The following is a 20,239-nucleotide window of genomic DNA, read 5'->3' as shown; positions in this document are numbered from 1 at the left end:
GGTTTACAACGGTCTTTATTGCTGACTGTTAAGCACATACATGGGAAAATCACAATTTCCATCGTCTTTCTGTCATGATTCGTTACTAAAAAAAATAATCAATTCCTTTTCCCCCTACTGTCATCTCAGAAATGCGATTACAGGTGAAAAGAGCTATTATGGAGGTTGAACGACCAGTGAGACAAAGACGCTCTTGAGGTGACCTCACTCCACATACACAGCGTTCTCATTTGAACTCTGTAAATTACTGGTTTATAATGTAGCCTTATCAATGTCCATCAAATTCCCTGACAAGCAGGCAATTCATTTTTTGCCCTCCCCTCAAATCTCTTCTCTTTTATCGTCCTTGATGGAAGTTCAAGGGAAATGTGTAATCTTCATGGAGATAAGGAATAGCATTCATCTGCTCTCCTTTACCTCATTCATATTCATGAGCTTTTTTATATTATTATTAACCTCTGCGTTCATCAGGCATCACTGCGATTTTCTAAAGCTGAGTTTGAACACTGCTAAGAGAATAATGGAGGAAGGGGGCACAGATCTAAACCTTGTAAACACCAAAAAGAAAAACACAAAAAACTTCTACAGGCTCAAGAACTTTATCCGACCTTCTCTACCGTCTTGCTGGTAATTATCAGTGGAAATCTCCCTTTCCACAGCGCACCTCACAGCTACAGATCTGACAAGATCAGAGTCTCACCTCTGATGCTCCCTGCTGTCCATGTGTTGCTACTGCAGCACTGACAGATAGAAGCCGGACTAGCCTGGTCTCGGAGGAGGAGCGAGTTTAAAGGAGGTGCTCTGAAACCATCAGGCAGAGACAGACAGACAGACAGACAGACAGCCTGACATTCTGACACCTCTATCAACTATCACACTACATCGAAGTCTTGAGTTGTCTATAAAGATTTAAAAAATGTAAGGTCTTTGAATAATTCTGTGCAATTTAAAATGACTTTTATCTAGTCAAAAATGAGAAATCTACCTATTGTACTGCAACTATGAGGCATTTTTCATAACTCAGGCCAAATGATCTAGAAAAATTGCAAGTGGCTACAAACTGTATACTGTATGTAGAAGAGTATACACTTAAAGTCAAATCAGCTTTCTCATATGATTGATTCAAACCGATGTAATTCAAGGAGCATGTCTATATCACAATGGCGGAGAGCTCTAGAAGAGGTTCATTTGGTGTCATAAACTCTTTCTAGAGTCACAGTCCTGAGAGCCCATTGATGAGGTTGAAATGACTGCTCTGCTTGACTGGAGAGCTTTGATGTGCAAACGCTTTCTACTGTATGCAAGCTCATAATCACTGGGTCAAGTAGAGATTTTCAGCTCACCTGCTGTGTGTTTAGCTGTGTGTAAACAGTTGGAATGCCAATGATCCCCATCGTTCATTTTTCGCACACACACACACGCACACACACACACACACACACACACACACACACACACACACACACAGACACACACACACACACACACACACACACACACACACACACACACACAGACACAGACACACACACACACACACACACACACACACACACACACGCATGCACACACACATACACACACACACACACACACACACACCACACACACACACAGTTGGACCAGTGTTCCCAGCAGGTGCCTACTGTACAGTGCCTGGAAAGGACACCATTGTCTCTCTGTCTGATGATCAGCTCCGCAGTATGTCACGAAGTGTACTGCATTGAGCAGGTGTATTCCTCTGGCTGAACGGTGCACATATAAGCATCATTGCACCGAGCACGTGGCCTTTTTCTTTTCTCTATTTCTCATTTTGTTGGGGGTCAGGGGAAGCGGGTCATTTTCCTCAGCTTTGGATGACACTCTGCATGTATGGAGGCCGGTGTGTGCCAATCGCTAAGCCCGCTTCACCACCTCCTACCCTCTCCCCCTTGTCTCTCCTTCTCCTTCTCCTCGTGTGCTTGGCACAATTTGATGAGGTGTGAGCCGCAGTGGGGCTCAGCCTGGAGCAGATGACAGCGTATCTCATTGAGCTGTCATGTCTGCTGAAAGCCACCAGATTCCTTCAGGGGTGCTTTCACAGAGAGAGAGAGAAAGAGAGAGAGAGAGAGAGAGAGAGAGATAAAGTGTGAGACAGAAGGAGGGAGAAAGCATGAGACAGAGAGTGAGAGAGACGAAGAGAGAGAGAGAGAAGGGCAGAGAAAAAGAGAAAACAGACAACATTGAGGGAGAGGGGACAGAGAACGAGGGATGATTGCAAGAAGTGTCTCTTTCACACCTGTCAACACTTCCCAGTCCCTAAAAGAATGGGTCGCTGTTGCCGTTACACCCAGACAGAGGAGTCAGCCCACTTGGGCACTGCTTTGCCCTGCCAAGGTGCCCGTCACCGCCTCTGACAGCCCAGTGCCCACACAGCTCTGTTCTGGGGGATGAGGTGGAGGAGGACATTGCTGCGAACAGAACAATTACTTCATACTCACATTCTCTTTCTGTTAACACTAAAGCTGGGTTGCAGGGATGTGCTTGATTTAGGATGTGTTTAAAACACCCACAAATGATTCAAATATTAAATGATAATCGATAGTTTTGCTACACCCTTTTAGTCTTTAAGTCTGGCAAACACATTTGACACTGACATTCAATGCTATAATAATGCTTCATGACAATCATTCAAACAAATGCACCAGTCTTAGTCTCGGTCTCAGTCTAATAAAGTGTTTTTGTCAGCAAATCCCTTACAAATCCATGATAAACATTTTCATTGCAGTGACCTAACAGTGTGGTTTTGTCTATGCACAGTACTGTCTAATATGTCTTTCTTATATTTTTTGTTTTGTTCATCTTATAGGTATAATATAGTGAATTTATCATTTTGAGCTGTGATATTGTGAGCTTCTATATTCACTCGATGGGACCTTGTGTCTTTTGCATCTGTCATTCATCTGTTCAAACGGTTTGAGAGACTGTGTGTGTGTGTGTGTGTCTGGGCACGGCAGTGTGTCAAGACATGCCCACTCGTGATAAAGCTGGAACCACTGCAGCAAAAACTGATTTGAAGCTCCAGTTGAGCATACTGACTTCTTCCTCGCCGATTCTGTTTTCCTTGAACATGCTGACATGATAAACTCCAGCAGTAGTTAACGTTTCCCTCTGATTTGCACATAAACTACCCCCCCCTCCCCCCTCTCTCTTTTCCACCTCTCTCTCCTCCTCAGTCTTCCTCCTCTCCCCTCCTCCTCCTCCTCATCCTCCTCTCCTCTCCTCGGCTGTCGTCTCCACTTTACCCCTATGACTCACCCCCCCCTCTGGCATTGTGTTTGGTTGTGGCACTGGGTGGCTCTGCTGCTCTGCTCTGCTCTGCTTTTTCTTTTTTTTTATACATCTTCAAAAGGCAGTAATTGATTTCTTTAATTTGCTTCAAGCGAAGCCACTGTCAGCCTTGCTGCTGTGACTGGGCAGCACATTTCTTTTTTTTTTTTGGAAGCTGCTTTAATTAAATGCCAGGTCTTTAGGTGCGATATGAAGTACGTTTGACTTCTCTGATCTCGCTCTCCACAGACAATTCATTAACATTTCCTTTGTGTCTTTATGTTTTACATTAAACTTCAAAAAACCCGGGCTCAGTGCTGACATTTTGGTCTCTGTACCTTACACTTAATCATTGCTCAGAGAGCATTCAGACTACAAAGACGATTGCAAGGCTGTTTCACAAGTGACAAAGCAGCCCTCTTAACTGTGTCAGTCTGTAAAAGTGTTTTAAAGAAAAGAGCCAGACAACTCCGGGAAATCCTCTCTGGCTGCATGGGGTAGCGACTCCCTTCTGTAGTAATTAAAGAGAACTCCTTTGGGGGGGAGGGGGGGCGGGGGGCAGCAGCCTTAGCAGTTGCTTTGATGTCACACCCTTGTGCCATAACATTACCTATTTGTTACCTTTGCCGAGCAGGTTATGTTTTCGGTTCGGTTTGTTGGTTTGTCTTTTTCGGTTTGTCTGTCTGTCTGCAGGATTACGCAAAAAACTACCAGGCTGATTTTCAATGAACTTGGTGGAGGGGTGTAGCATGGGCCAAGGAAGGACCCATTTCATTTTGGTGCTGATCTGGATCAAGCAGTGGATCCACAAATTATTTTTCACTTCCGTTAACATTGCAAGATGAGGCATTTGGGCTTGGCGGAGGTCTACTCTCTCCGAGTGCCCTTCTAGTTTAACATTTTATTTACCAATAGACTGTGAAGAAATGTAGTTTTGGGAGCGATTGTTACACCAAATTATCAGTATGGTGAAATTAACCTCATATGGTGGTTAAACATAAATAAACTGTGAACATTTCTCTTCCTTAATCCTCTCCCTCTTATCCTCTCTCTCCCTCTCTCTCTCTCTCTCTCTCTCTCGCTCTCCCTCTTTCTCTCTCTCTCTCATATTATGGTCATGCTCTGTGCCTCCACCTCCTGTCGTCCACAATACTTTCAGCAGCTCAAAGAGCAGGAAACATGCAGTGACTATCTCGACAGCAAACCCCCTCCCCACCTCCGTTTCAGTCAACAGAGAGAGAATCATGCGCCACTGAAAAATAAATATATATATATATATTTATCTTCTCTGAGAAGCCAGGTAGAGTTTGGGTGATAGCCCCAACGGCATTAAAAAGAATCCATCAGGGGTGTGTCATCAAAGATCTAGACTAGATTAACCTTCTGCCCCCCACCCCCCACCCGTTACCCCAATCTTCCTCCAACACCGAATAAGTGGAGCCATTTTGACAAAGCAGCCGTGTGATTATTTTTTATTTCCATTTTGAAAGCAATTAGCAGAGAGGTCCTTCCCTTGAGTTTTTTTCTTTTCTTTTTTTTTTCCTTCTTCATGGCAGAGTGTGCGGAATGACTGGGGATAATTGCTGTGAAATGAGGAGAGTGGGGAAGTGAAGGAAAACGGCAGAACGCCAGGGTTCCCCTCTCCACAGAAACGCCCTCTGCCTTTGTGAACGCACCGGAAAATTAGGCACGGGGCTACAGTGCTCTCTGAATGAGTAACAAAGCCGGGGCCTGGGTTATATTTACCCCATTTTCAAATGAGTAGTCAAATTGTTTCTGCGCACCTGACAGCAACCTGGGAGGACGCTAAAGAGGCCTGGGGGGGTGGGATTGGCCTCAATAGAGTGGAGGTACAGCATAGATTGGACATGAGGGGAAACATCTTGATCTCACTTTCTGCGGCCGTAACTTTTTACTTTGACTGTTTGTTCCACCACAGGCAATGTTTCAGCAAGAATCATCAGTTTGTGCAGGGGCTCACTTGCAAGTGGCTGTAATCCTCCTAGGCTGCTGCACCTGGCAAGTCAGTCCTTCCCCTTCTTCTTCTCTCTCTCTGTGTCCATTACACAAACAGCATCCACGGATATCATGCAAATCAGCCCCCACGCTTTAACGCATCTTCCGCATCTTGGTGGGGAGATATGCTCCTCGGCTCATCAACTAATTAGCGCCTCGCTCAGAGGCTGGTCTCCCCTCGGCATGCCTTTCGTGCTCCTCTTAATTACGTCGGCAGGGAGAGGCTGCGATTGTTATTGTCATTACTCTCGTTAGTGATTAAGCAGCTATTGACTTCCGTCCCGCGTTTCGGAACCCATCTGATTGGGCCTGAGGTTTGCGGGTATGGATTAGTTGCTGCTGAAGTTACAGTGGCGGCGGTGCTCGCCACACAGCACAGCACCGGCAGCTGGAGAGCCCTTCAGTCATAGAGCAGCCCGGCGTGGAGTGGCACCGCAAGGGCTGAAGTGGAGGAGGATTTTTTTTTTAGGAGGAGGAGAGTAAAGAGTGAGGGAGAGAGAAAGAAGGAGAGAAAGAAAGAGAGGAAGAGGGAGAAAGGGATGAAGTGGAGTTAGTGGCTCTCTGTGCTCTGCGTGAAGGAGACAGCCTTTATCCCCTCTTCGCTCGTCAAGCATGTAGGGAGTCTCTTTCCCCTTCACACACTGACCCCCCCCCCCCCTTCTCCCAGCCAACACACACACACACCCCACCACCACCCCACCTGCCTGCCACCCTGTCAGTGATCCTTTGCACACCCCTCCACCCAAGGCAGTGGCAGCCGCATTGCTTAGGGCGGCAAGAATGACGGGAGGGCTCTGAAGGGATGTGCCACTGCAGTGGGAAAGATGGATGACACAGAGCACCAGGGATTCCCTCCCCATTGAGAAAAGAGCTGCTGAGCAGGAGCCAGAAGAGCTGAGTGCGGCAGTGTGTGAGCGGGGGGCGCATGTGTAATTGTGTGTGCGTGCGTGTGTGTATTTTTTCTGCAGTTTGAGGTGTGTTTGCTGGTGTGTGCACGGGGTCTAATAATCACACTGGAATGACAAGGACCCAAAACCAATTCCTTGACGGCAGCGCTAATCCGCGCTTTTTCTCGGGGCCTGTGCGTGGAGCCCGGGGGAGATAAGCTGGGAGGTTAATGCGGAGTCGTCTCTCCTCGCCCTCTCCCTGCCGTTCCCCCTCCGTCTCTGACAGCCTCCTGACAGGTGCACCCCGCCGCCTGCGCTTGTTTATGTTAATGCAGCCGGCCGAGCGTGCTAGCATGCTCCCTCTCCCTCAGCTGCACTCTGGAGATAGAGATGTCTAAGGCTCCCCTGGAAAAGCCTGGGCGCTACGGGGGCCATTACGGCTCCAGGACCACTCGCTGGGGTACCGGGGACTGACGCGAAGACAGCGGGCACAGGCATAAGCTCAGACCATCTGCTTCTAGGCAGTGGTCAAGCTGCCTCTGACATGGGGGAATACGGTCGTTCTTTAAAAAGTACTCTTTGAAAAAAAAAAATCATGCAGGGTTGAACTGTGGAATACTGATAAGTTCTGGTGTCCTCTCTCACAGCTCTCAGGAGGGATGGTGTTGGCAAAGACTAGAGAGTTCTGTGCTACCTCCACCACAGGTCAGAGGAAATGTTCCTCGATGTCCAGTTTGTCATCCATTGCTTAATACCACTTACAGCGTGTGAACATTAACACAAGGTCGATGTCATGTCTCTTTAGGCCAGCTGCTCCCTGAAACATTTAGCAGGGTGTTCCTTGTTTCAGACAGCTGTGATGACTCCCCTTACTGCCCCCACTCCAATATGATGCAAAGCCCCTAGCCAGCCCATTAGCAGAGGAGCTCAAGGGTAGTCCCTCCTTCAGGTTGCATATACAAATCCATCTTTGTTTCCATGCGCCGTGTCGTGGGAGATCTTACTCATCATCGGATGTGTCTGCTGACTGATGAATGTGTCTGGCAGGGCTGACCTGGAGACTGCGGGGCTCGTTGCCGGCGTGATGTAGGGCCGACCTTTGGAGATGGCGGTCGGGGGGAACTAGCCGGGGAACAGGGTGTGGGCGCGTGCGTGTGCGCGCGTGTGTGTGTGTGTGTGTGTGTGCGTTTGGCACAGCGTGGCACAGATGACCAGGGTCACAGGCAAAGCGCGTGTTTGCCACCGGCTTCTACCCCCTCGATTGGCTTCTCCTCTGGTTCTCCTTCACCCTGCAGTGTTCGACCCCCGCCCCTGCCTCCACATTCTAATCTGATGATAATGATATTTGCTCAGAACGACCTCTGCTTGCACAGTGTAATTACCCCCCCAGCTTTCTATGATCTCGACTATTGGAAATCGATGGGCCATAAGAGGACCCCATCAGAGCTTATTATTATCACTGCTTGGTTTTCGTTACAGCGGCATCAGATTTAATATGTTGTCAAGCTTTTTATTTATTTATTTTTCATTGTGTGTGGACTTTTTTTCAGAGCGATGGTGCCGGAGCTGTCACAGCATAGCCCAAATAAGTGCAACGAAACTGCTGGCCTGGTCTTTTTTCTCCAAGTCTCGAACTCTATTCACCAAATTCTCTATCATTCACTCACTCTCTTTCGCTCTCTCTCTTTCACTCTCTCTGTCTCTCGCTCTATACATGTGTGACCATAAGTACTGTGACACCCTAATGAATTCAATTTCCTCCCTTAATGACACCTCGGACTCTGCAGTGCTCACCGAGCGCGTAGCCCATTGAAGAGGACCTTTTGAGTGGACACATACATATATATTCATATTGGCGCGACACTCCGCTCTGCACTCAGGGAGACTTGTTTTATTAGACACTTGTACAGTGGTGGAGCACCCTTGGAATCACAACAGGGTGGCCGCCCGATGACCCTTTCCCCACTCCATGCTGATTGAGACACTCCAACGTAGAGACTCGTCTGAGTAATCTTCTCCACTGCTGCCCGACTGACTGTCTTCTCCCACTGAGTCAAGGACGCGCGTGTGGACTGATCTGGAGATTATTGCCTTTATTTCTGCTTTAAGAGGTTCAAGCTTGTTTTTTCCCTCTTTTTTGTGTGCTGGAATCACCACTGCCTTTGCAATGACCTTCCCTTTCTTAACTCATCTGTTAGTGTCAGTGTTGTTCAAAAGATAAGGGGGTCACCCAGGAGATTCCATCAATGGAGAAAATGGGAACTATTGAGATTTATTATTTTTACAACAATGAACGTGACTATGACTATGCAGTAAAAATGTCATGCCGGACATGCATAGAATATTGGCTTCTTTTGACGGGCGAAAAAGATGACCTAGGATGCTGCAGTTATTTTTTTGACTGCCCAGCGTGAGTGATTCAGCCAATATCCTCCTTCCGTTTATATTTACCTTCATAAAAGGATACGACAAGTTATTAGGGCAAGGTGACCCAATACCTCCATGTTTACTGGACAAGCAGAATGATGTGGACTCCATAGGACTGACCTTAGAAGCCACTGAATCACCGTAGGATGATAAAGGATGAGCCTTCATATCAGAGGATAGGTCAGAGGTCATGGGTCAGCTACATACAGTAGTGGCAGGAACCATAACAAATAGAACAAGAACAACAATGAGAACAAGCAAACAAAAAGCAGTATTTGGTGTCCATGGATTGAGCTACAATGGCGGAGGGGAAAGGCCGAAGGCACGCCGATGCTTGACTGGTGGTTGTTGGTAGCAAGATTGAATGAGGTGTATTTTGTGTATTTTTAGCCGAGGACAGAAAAGGTGACAATGTGGAAGAGAGGTAGTGATCGATCTGTTTGTGCAAAGGTCAGAAGACTGCCGAGACTCAACCACAGGGGCCCTGCGTGAGAGAGAGAGAGAGAGAGAGAGAGAGAGAGAGAGAGAGAGAGAGAGAGAGAGAGAGGGAGGCCCTCGAGGGGGCTGGTGGGCAGAACAGGCAAGACCAGGGAACCAGACAAACAAGAGAAGAGGCAGCCAGGATTTCACAACCAGTTGAAAGACTTCATATTGTGGATGAGTATGGGAAAACAATCAGATGTACCAACCTAGAGATGGATATAGCCAATTAGTATTGACCATTGTTGGATTACCGCTGTCCAATGTTGGGGGCCGGGGGGTTCTTTGACAGCGTGAAATATACTGTGCGTTTTGCCTCAAGGCTGATGGCACCATGAAAATCAACGGTCAACAGTTTCCCTGCTGCTACCAAAGAAAAACAGCCTCAAGAGGGCTTTACCAGACCCCACACTGGAAGAACAAACAGTGTGGGAGAGACTAAAGAGAGGGGGGAGAGGCAGTGACATCTGCAGCTGGGTACCGAGAGCAAGAGCAATCCTTTTATTGCACTGTTGTGCTTTCTTACCACATTGCGATGCCTGTCCTTGGTGATGCAAGGACACCTTAATGTACTCCAAATTGGCCACAGAGAACTGTAACCGCTTTACTTTGAGAGCTAAAAGTACAACCTACTAATTTTGGCGAATCTTAAAATATCAACTCAATATGATTATTATAATATTGTGAATGTGTTGCTTATAGTCTCAGAATACTGATTATTTTACCTTCCATTTTTTAAAGCACTACTCTGATTTATCTGACTGAATACAGCAATTTCAAACCACGAGACTTTAGTATCCCAATGACTAATTGAATTAGCTGTTGAAATGTAATTAACTGAGCCGCCAAAGCTTTGTGTTCTCAGTGACAGTCATTGCTCTGAAAGCTTAGTGATATGTAAAAAAAAAAAATCATTTCCACAATCATTTTTCACTCGTATGTGCTTTTTGCTGTTAAATAGTCTTGGTTGGGGATGCATGTGACATGTTCAGTAGTATTTTTTGTTTTTTTATCTCTGTCTCACGAAAGTGAATTTGCAAGTATCTCAACACTATGCCGCACTTCAAAGTGTCACATCAGGGCTTCACCAGCTTTTACGTTCTCAGATAATTGTCTTTTTTTCCTTAGCTTCTGAGCATGCAACTCCTGTTTAAAAAAAACTCTGCCCCTGTCTTGTATCAGCCAAACCTCTTTTTAACTGAGGCAGTGTCTTCATCACCACTCGATCTGTGCCAAATAAAAACAGTTTTTGCCTATCTCATTTAACAATGAAAGACCTCTACTGTAGATATTGTATGTATGTGTTCCCCACTGGATTAGGCTAATAAGTGGTATATATACTGTGCACGACTCCACCTTTGAATGTAACTTTGGATTTTTTAGGGAGTCAGGTTGGTCTCTGCCAGTGTCTTTTAACGGCACATGTCATGATTGCTGGGTAAACTCTTATATGAAGACTAGCAGCATGAATTACACATGCAAGTAAAACATAAAAAAGGGCCTAAAGCATTACATTGTCAATGGAGATTTCTAAAATGACCTCACTTTGTTTATATTGCCATTATCCTTAAGTATTCAGAATACAGAGGTGTTAGCTGGATAACAATTTCAGTCTTTTGTCAGAGTAAGAAGATAGCTAAGAACACATGGGTATCCTGAGCTACTTGCCAGGTTAGCAAGTGTTAGTTGTAAAATAAACTCTCCCTTTATATCTGAAATTACACCCACCTGAACATGAACACCTGTTTTATGGTGAATAGGCAGTATGTTATGTCCTAATTAAAGTAGTAAAGTAAACTGTAGTGCTAAACTTTGCCTGAAGATTATCTCATAAGGTCATTTAGCCCCGAATACATGTTATTTCAACACAGTTGCTCAAGGATATCAACAGTAGCTTAAGGAATTTGTTTTGATCTAAAACTGGTCAAATGGCTTGAGTTTACGAGCACAATCTATTCTGTTTTCAGTAGCTTAGCCAAAGAGCATTTTCTAGACAGCCATGGCACAGTGTTATTGTGTTGACCCGAGTGTATGCGTCTATGCATCATCTGGTAAAGACCGAAAAGGCCGGTTGTTTGTCTGAAGGCCATACAGCATATCTGACATATCAGAACACTTGTCACTGTGTCTGTCTGTGTTGTCAGAAAATGTCTGGCCGTGAGAAGGACCCGTGCTTCTCGGTTGGGCTCACATCCAACCTAACCCCCTGCTACCTGTCTTTGATATGAGCCTGGCTCCTGCTCACGGTCAGCCACATGGAGGCTGAGAAACACGACCTGTTCTCCCTTCCGCCCTCAAACTCAACAAGAATGGGATCAGGTGAACAACAGGCTGTCTCAAGAAGACCCCTCATTCAGGAAAAAGGAATTGGGTTTCTTTGACCTAATCCTTAGCCAGTGGCAGTCCCAGACCTTTTTTTTTTTTTACATTCAGATGTCTTTGTCTCTGGATGCTCTCAGTGTTAGACTCTGTGTTCTTATCTGCAGACAGAAATATGATGGTTAAATATTCAGTAAAGAAATGTGTCTGGCCTTTGGGCAAAGAATGTAATAACAGAGTCCAATTACCTTTGAATTGGACTGCGGCACTGTGATCCTCTATCCTTTTCTATGAATATTAACCCATGTAAGACCATAAGTGAAGTTTTACATTTCCTTCAGTCCATGTGCTCTGTGTCCTTGCCTGGGCACAAATGGGAAGAAATGTTCAAAATCGAGTTTTGCTTATCGTACAAAATGTCTTTGGTCACATGGTACAAAATAGCTTCTAACAAGTAGCGTGTGTGTGTGTGTGATGTGATGTGGTTTTTGTGTTGTGTTGGTGTGCATGTGCATAATTAGAAATGTAATAAAGGTTAACCAACATCATTCTTGAAACATGCATTGGACTGAATAGGAACTAGCTTCCATTGAAAACAATGGAAAAGTCTCCAAAAACAAGTCTAAATATCAGTGTAAACATTAGTTAATAAGAACTCATGTTAGTATGCACAATGTAGATATACCAAGTTCGATTAATATATATATATATATATATATATATATATATATATTCATGCTAACTACTAGTTTTAAGCAATATTGTACCACTTCTTAATTCCAAAATTAAAAAGTCCCATGTGTCCAAAGCAGTATAATAATAAAAAAACAGATGTATAAACTACATGGCGCACAATCAAACAATGGGTATCAATGAACTCAGAAGAAGTTAAAGATCAAAAGTATACACATATTTGGTGTGTAAATTGAAAAAGTGCTAAATAAAATATGAAAACAAACAAAAAGTTGCATTTTCTATTCCAACTTTCATCATTAATAAAAGTATGAAAACTACACACATTTCAAAAATGAATCTATCTGCTGTTAAATGCTCACCCAAAGTATGAAATGTCAAATTTTAGCATTTTAAACCAATCACAAGATATTCTGTGGCCCTTTTCCTTATCATAGTAAATATAGTCCTTGGAGAGAATCGAGAGAGAGAGAGAGAGAGAGAGAGAGAGAGAAGTGAAAGAGAATCGAGCGTTTGGGATTTGCTCTATTATATACCGGCTCCAAACAGGATTAAACTGTGATTTGCTGAGGTCCAAAACTCTGTTATGCCCACAATCATTAATTTTGCACAGAGTTGCAAAACATCTCTTTCTCTCACCCTCTCTCTCTCTCTCTCTCTCTTTCTTTATCTCTACGTTTTGTTCCTTGCTCTCCCTCTTTCTTTCTTTCTTTGCTTTCCCAACATATCTATCAGTGTAACCCTGAAAACCCAAGTACTAACTGTGGCAGATGAAGGAGATGGGGAGATCGAGCAGAGTGAACCGATGGAGATAAAACAGATAAAAAATAGAAAAGCAAAGGATTGACTTTGGTAAGAGGTCACTTTTTGAAAATCCTCCCAAGTGATTGCTACAAAGCCCCCCAATTTTTTTCTTCTTCTCCAGCACACCCGAGAGATGTGGAGGGTAAGGTTATAGTATGGCCCACTGCTCTATATTAATGGTGACTTTGGCTCACCTAATACGGATTCTCAGGGTTATAGCCCCCAGGCGCCAGCTGAGTGGAATGCAAAAGCAAAAAAAAAGAGAAAAAGTGACTCTCTGTATTTCACTCTCTCTCTCTCTCTCTCTCTCTCTCTCCCTCCCTCCCTCTGTCTGTCTCTCTCTCCATCACTCTCTCTCTCTCTCTCTCTGTCTGTCTCTCTCCATTCCCTTGCTGGTCACCAGGGTCCGTCAGACCTCGTTGAAGGTTACTGCTGCGCCAAGCTGGCAATGATCAAGCCATCACTAATGATTTTCAAAAAATCTTCTGGACTGGCCTCAGTGTTTAAAGTCAGCCATCTTTCACCCTCCCCACTCCCCACCCATCACGACCACATATCCCCGACACCCCTCAAATCTCCCACTCGCACCGCCTCCTTAAAACGCTTCTTCGTCTCCGTCCTTGCATTGCCATGCATGGTCTGAACGCAGAGGGCACATTTCTCCTTGAGCCGGTCGTCATGGTTCCCGCTGAGAGAGAAAACAAGGTTATGATCAAGGGGTGCGTATCCAGCTGCTCCATGCGCCGCATGCAAGCACATCACATGCTACACGCTCCTTGCCTCATGATTCATGTGGGCACCATCCGGTCCAGCAGACTCTGATCAGAGACCAGTCTGCACGGGAGGAATGATCATTCCATCATTGTCCACAGGATTGTTCAGTATGCGTTTGGTGCCCAGCATTATCATGTGCGAGTGTCCAGGCACCACAACCTGCAAAGTGTTGTCCCTGGTGTTGTCTGTCTGTCTGTCTGACAGATATTGCTAAATAAGATGTTTTTATTTGGAGAGGGGGATTCTGGGTGTTTTTGTGGGTTAAGGATCTACCAAAGCGGCAGACATCCCCGACTGCCAATTATTTTTGGTGTGCACAGCACATTGCCAGGAGGTGGTGGGCTCCCGTGGTGGCAAAGTCTAACAGAAATTAGAATAAAACATGCCAATGGCGCTAACAGCACCTTTTTAATATGTACTTCTGAGATGAGTTTTTTTTTATCACAAATGAAGATTATGAATGTATGTGAGACCGATTTATGCCACATTTTTATGAGCAAAACCACATCTAAAAATATTAGTGTGGGAAGTAGCCAAAATTGCCTTTTTAAAAGTCTTCTTCTCACCAGTGGCCGTTCTAGCCGGTTGAAAAGACTTTTTGTTTTTGTTATTTCATCTTCATTGCTCATGCAGATTCTCTTAATGCTCACTTGACAAGTAAAAATGTTATTCCACTGATGGTTGTTGGAGCAGGTTTAGTAGTTGTTATGGAAACTGCAGCGTATGCCTCTGTCTTGCAGCAGCTCTCCCCCTCCCCTCCCCTCCTCTCTCCCTCTCTTCTTCCCTCTCTCTCCGCTGTCTTTACCGCCTCCTCCTGTCTCCTCTCCTCTCCCCTCCCCTTCTCCTGCATGTAATGCAGTTAATATGGGAGATGGAGTTGACAGCAGGCCAGGGCCAAGGCTAGTCTCTGCTGTGTTAAAGTGCAAGCTGAGTCATGTAGATGATAGGATTAGGCACGCGCTGCCCAGGACGATGTGACCAGGCGGCTGCGGTGACTGTCTGTGTGTGTGGGGATGTTCGACCGCGCGCCGCTCCCATGGCTTGCTGAGGGAGTGGGCGTGTGCTCCGGCAGGGAGCTTGCTGAATGCGTGACTACATGTTGTTAGGCTGTGGCAGCTTGAATTATTCTAAACAGATGGTCATACAACGCCTTCCCCTAAACGACCACCACCCACGCCTAAAGTCTCCTCATTGTGCCGATGTGGCAAAGCAAAAGCATGGGCTGCTTCAGGTGCATGTTTTTAATGAGCTGGATAGAGAGGCAAAGTTTGCATCATGAATTAGAGTATATTGAAGAGCAAATTGGGATTATTCAAGTTTCATACTCTTTTAGTTTGGTGCTCAATGTCTATAAGTGGAGATTTTTCTTAGTTTGTAAGCAGTAGATGAACTGACCAGGCCTTGATTGCTATGAAGTTGAGTGGAGAGGGAAATTAGGGTGGACTAAATATGTGAAACCCTAAAGCTGCACATCTAGAAAAACTAATAAAATTCCTCAAGGACAGTCTCCACGCCTGATGAAGCAGGTGGAATCTATTTTGCACTCCCAAGGTTAATTTATGTTTAGGTTTGGTGATTGTGCAGGTTGTGAAAGACATTCGATTTCTTTCTGGATGTCATGATGTCAATTGGGACATTGTTGAGTTTGAGTATGGGGACATAATGAGGTAGCAGTGCTGCTCTGGTATTGATACAAAAATGAATACCATGAAATGTCTTCCTTGAAAAAAAAACAGGACTATAGTGAACCGTTGCCAACAGATATTGAGGACTGAATGCCTCCTTTGGCTTTCTCCAAACATGAACCTGTCTAAATGCATTCAAGTGAATTAGTGGACTTCAACGTTAAATGGGGATCCGCCAAGCCATAAATACCAGCTTTGTGAAAACTCACAACATACAGTTTTTGCTGAGCCGGGCTTAGATTCAGATTGACTCAAATCTGTGGTGATTGTTTGACCTGTGTGGTTCCAAGTGTCTGTGTGTCTGTCTCCATGTTGGAGAGCTTTGATTTTTTGTACCCTATCCCCATTGTAAGCAATAACTAGGAGTCTAATCTGCTTGATCCCTATTGAATTTGTTAGGAAGCAAAAACCATAAGTCACACAAACCAAATCTTGACCATAGATTCCAAATCAGTGTATCTTCTTCTTCTCTGAAAAGTGGAATTTCAGATTTTCGCCTGTAGGGGGCACTTTAATAAACACATTTACATTTTTTTGCTCATATTTCAGGAACTTTATGGATTTGAGCAAAAATGTTTCCCTCTGAATCCTTGAATGCTTCTGAATCTAATGCACCCATTCTTCATCATCTCATTTCTGCCCACCTGCAGATTTCCTATAGATGTTTTTGTAATTGTGTCAAAGGGTAATCATGTCGAGAGTCTTTTAGGGTAGGCACAAAAAGGAAGCAGGGAGACAAAAACTCTGTGGTTTGCGATTTCTTTGCCCTCCACCAGGTGCATAATCATACAAGGTGAAAAAAATAAACAAAAACACTGAGAATATAAATTTAAACTAAAAGATATTTACAAATCAGCTGTATAGTACAGCTTCGTACAAATGTCCTTAACATGAGACAGCACAAATGTAACAGCCTCACACTCACAACCAAGCTCTCTCTCTCTCTGCAAAAGCTCTTAGCACAGAAGCCTCCCAACTACTGCCACACTATCACTTTTATCAGGTAGCTGAACTTACCCCTAATTGGCCCATACCACCACAAGTCCACAGCACAGGGGGGAAATCATGTGTCAGAAAGAAACACGTGAAAGAAGAAGTAATTTGAACAAAGTCATGGCTTCAAAACAATGACAACAACAGTTATAGGTCACATTCACCTTTGAAAACCTTACAACTTAATTCATTGATTTCGTGAGGGCGAAACCATGTTCCTCGCGAACTTGCCCAAACCATAAAGTCCTCCCAGGACGGGGGCGCAGTTCCTAAGAAAACAAGAAAGATTGAATGGCGGCAAGAACTAATTTAAATGTGTTTGTTGAACAAGTATGGTATGTACACTGTCATTCTTTTCATATGCTATATGCAAAGACAACTGAATAACAGTGATTTGTCGGAACAACATTTGTGCAATAAAACGGAGATTTGGAACAACGGTAATGTTGAAATGTGAAATGTTTGGCGTGGTTTCAACTATAAGTGTGCACCCATTTGCCTCCACACACACCAGCCAAGACAAACCAGTTTAGATTTATATACGGGGAAGTACAATAAGGGTCACAGGAGTCTCCGTTGGCGATCAAAAGTCTAATAAAAGTTTGTTGCATTTGCCATTAGGGCGCGGTGAAAGACGTGCCTAGGAAACGCGGCACCACAAATTGTAAATTCAAATTAAAAGTCATATTTTCTACACGTTCTGAAAGTGAAGCACTGAAGGCTATACAGACACAAAATGTGCTTAATGAATGTGTAGGCAAGGTGATAATGTGGGTTCAAGTTTGTTTGCAAATCAGATGAGCTTATATACAGTTACATTACACAATACATTGTTTAAACAATACTGATTGACACCTCCTCTAAAGCCTATAGTGAAACATCATCAGGTTACCTAGCTGTAATATTGCTCATCATAGAATATAAACACCAAATTGAACCATAACTGACGTATCGATGTTTTCCACCTCCACAAGGCAGTGTGTACCATTACTATTCTTTGCTATAGAGTGTATGCCTCAGCTGTCATCTGTAAATAGCACACTGACAGTTTTAATTACAGCCAAAGAGGGAAGTTGACAGATCAATTGAGTTTTCCATATGCCATGACCTCCTCATATGTATAAGATTGCCATGAACTTTATTTCTTCAGGCTCGGAGCTCCAGAAGACAGAATTGTGTGACCTTACATGACCCTACATCTACCATAATTATCGCACCAGTGCAGATATGGAAGACGAAGAAATAAAAATGCAATGTAGTAATTGGTATCTCATTAGTGTTTCCATAAATACAAAAGTAATTAGATGTCGATGCTATCATGGTTCCTGCCATCTATAGGAACCATGTAATGTTAACAGATATGATTGGGAACAACATCTATATTTATGAAATAGGGATGTATGATCTTTAGGCTCTATAGTTACATATCTTTCTACGTACAGTAGTTCAGTGTAGAGGTTTTTTCACCAACAACAAACAACGCTAATAATGATAATAGTCATAATCATAATCAACCCTTATTGTCATCAGAGTTTATCATTTTTTACAACAGGATGAAAGACAGCTTTACAGTAAAAATAGGACCAAATACACAGAGGAACATAAAGAGGGTAAAATGAGAAATAGTAAAACACAGTGAAATGATATAGAACTTCACAGTTGGCTTTACAAACCATGTACTCAGTGAGCCCTAGAGTCCACAGCGCCTCCACCTAATATGGGCTGTGCCGCCTTAACATTGTCCCCCGGCCTCTCCTCATTATCAACAACATACTTTACCATTATAGTCATCATATACTCCCTAATGTACATCTGCATCGTATACCTTGAGCATAAACTAGCGTATACGGAATCTCATTAGACACACAGGTTGCTCTCCTGACAGCCCGCTCCATTGTTTTCCGGCAGAGCCTCGCACCGGAAAGTTCCGTCCACACATTGTCGGGCACAAGGAGTTGCCTGCTCAGGCAGGTGCTCCTGAATATTCATTGACAGGCAAGACCTTCGTGCTTCTAATCACTGTCAATATGTGCACACTTTGCAACTGTCAATCATTCAGAGGCGAAATATGCTCCGAACCTCAAAACGGCTTATGAAAATTCATGATGCTGGCACTGGACTGTTGTGCTCTTTGTCTGAACCCTTTGAAGGGTACGAGGGCACACGCGGCACGGTAAAATGTGCCTTTAAACAGTGCCTCGCTACTTCGCCGTGTGCTGGAGAGGACGGATGATATTGTCAGGGGAGCCTTTTTGAAGGAGGGACTGCACCTTTCTGACTGGTTTACTTTTGTTCCACACCTATACACAGTCATGGCTCCTATCAGTGTTTCACCTATCTCTCTCTCTCTCTATCTCTCTCTCTCTCTCTCTCTCCCCCTCTCTCTCCCTCTCTCTCACCATATCTTGATCGGTCACTCTTATGTGGAACATCGTTTCACCCCTGGGCTCTCTCTTTATCTGCGATGACTTATCATCCTCGACTCCACTCCTCTTTCTCTCTGTCCCTCTCTCTCAGTCACACATAGAAACACACATACACATACACATACACATACACATACACATACACAGATACATATACACAGATACATATACACATACACATACAGATACACATACGGACCTGTTTGTGAAGTTGTCTTTCAGTCTTGCAGTCCTATTTGAATAAAGCTTAAGACCCTTGCAAGGATTCGATCCATCAGGGTTGATGGGGAGTGCACCCAGACACAACAGAGGACAGCACACCTTTATGTGTTCTGCTGATAACGTGATAAATCATCAGTGTCGCCTGTGTCTCCTTGTCCTCTTTGAGTTGATTATGTATCTGCTTTTTTTTTTTTTCGTTTTCCCATACCTCACTGATAATCTTATCTATGCAATAAATCCAGGAGTGTCAGGAATACTTTACACAGCATGATGTAATCAGTGTTAATGAAAACTCATTGTTGTAATGTTAAACCATGCCTTGTTTACAGTGAACTGTCGTAGGTCATGATTACCCAATCATCTGGATCATACTAGCTGGGATTTACAAACCCTCAGCTCTACTACTGTGCTGTTTTGTCATTGAATTAAGGTCATGCTACAGCTTTTTGATTTGCACAAAAACACATATTACAGGATAAAGAACTGTTAAAACACATACGTTTGTTATGACCAAATACCTTTGGAGGTCTGACTTGGTTGACTTGGCTGTCTCTAAAGCAGCTGTTTTTTTCTTTCTTTTGTAATACAGGGGATAATTTGACTATATGACCATTTTATGAAAATACCTGCACAGATTTTCATGTCAATATCTCCTTAGTCCTTTTGTTTCACACAGGGACACCTCGTGTTCTGTTAGCCTGTTGCCAGTGACAACAGCTTTTATGAACAAATGGATCATTGTAAACCTGATTCTTACCACGTCTTGGTTAAAGAAACAAAACAAAAACAAACCTAGCCACATTTTCATGTATTTGCTTCAGATCCGATGCACAGTGGACAGCTTTTTTTTTTTTTTTTAATCTTCAGCTTCCAACAAAAGACAACACAAATACTGAGCACTGGTGGCCCAAAGGTTACCGCGGTAATGTTCATCTTCATTACGCTCTCGTGCACTCCGCCTGTGGTTCTGATCTGATCATGGTCTCCTTGAGGTTTGGAAGTCTCATTTATTTCAAAGATGAGATTCACAGCAAGATAAACCCAGCGTCTCCCGACTTACTTCTCACCCACTTGAGGAGCCCTGACAGGTCTTGACACCTGTGCTGGGTGCATGCCATCCCACTGCTACCACGGATTGGGTGTGAGAGTCTGTCCTGGCTCATGCACGTGACTGTATGTTAGAAAGAATTCCAGAGTCTATTAG

The sequence above is a fragment of the Clupea harengus genome, chromosome 1 (genome assembly GCF_900700415.2).
Source record: "Clupea harengus chromosome 1, Ch_v2.0.2, whole genome shotgun sequence".
NCBI classification, from domain to species: domain Eukaryota; kingdom Metazoa; phylum Chordata; class Actinopteri; order Clupeiformes; family Clupeidae; genus Clupea; species Clupea harengus.
This window is presented reverse-complemented; position numbering follows the sequence as displayed.